The sequence below is a fragment of the Frankliniella occidentalis genome, unplaced genomic scaffold (genome assembly GCF_000697945.3).
Source record: "Frankliniella occidentalis isolate FOCC.00 unplaced genomic scaffold, Focc_3.1 Scaffold175, whole genome shotgun sequence".
Lineage (NCBI taxonomy): Eukaryota > Metazoa > Arthropoda > Insecta > Thysanoptera > Thripidae > Frankliniella > Frankliniella occidentalis.
The window spans coordinates 559,317-560,143 of NW_026267301.1; positions in this window are offsets into that span (position 1 = coordinate 559,317).

The window sequence follows — 827 nt, forward strand, 5'->3', positions numbered from 1 at the left end:
AGACAGACAACCCGAGCGTGGCTCTCGGGAACCTCGGCTCCAGCCGAACGCAAGAGGTGCGCGGCTCTCGGCGAGCCGCGCTACCGGGCTAGGCGAGCCGCGCCTGGCTCGGGAGCCACAGCAAACATTTTTCCGGGAACTTCCCGGTTGGATTCGGGAAGTACATTTTCCGGCTGCTCCAAATGTTATAACATGCATAGATATGACGAAAAATAGCATCCGGAAACTTACTTCCCGGATTAAACCGGGAACTTCCCCGAAATATAATTGCTGTGGCCGCGAGTTTGCGACCCCTGGCCAAGATGGACGTCCGTCTTCCGTTCCGAGTGCTGGACGGACTAACGTCTGTCGGCCCGAAATTTATCTTGAAAAGGGAGCGAAAAACTCCAAACACCCAAAGCAATTGACACCCGTAGCAACCATCGAGATATAACGGAGAACTTTAGTCGGTGGTGCCATCTAGCGGAGACCTATGAACTTCTAAATCCAGAGGCGAGAACAGTGTTTCTTGGTGCAGCTTGCACATTTAGCAGTACAGCAAATTGATTCAGCTGGGCATGACACTTCTCGATGGATATGGACGAAGATACAGACCAGATCGTTTTTGCGACAGCTAATTGAGGTCTAGACGGGTCTAGATCTATAGCTAAACCGACAATCGTGCCCAGCTGAGCCCGTTAACTAGCCAGCAAGTATTATTAGCACCGGTGCTAATATGGGCCCGCTAATGACGTTTAGCACCAATCTGATTTTTATTTTTTTCCGTGCGTCGCGTCTGAGGAATGTGAAGCAGCGACCCTACAACAAAACGGAGTTAGTAGTTATCT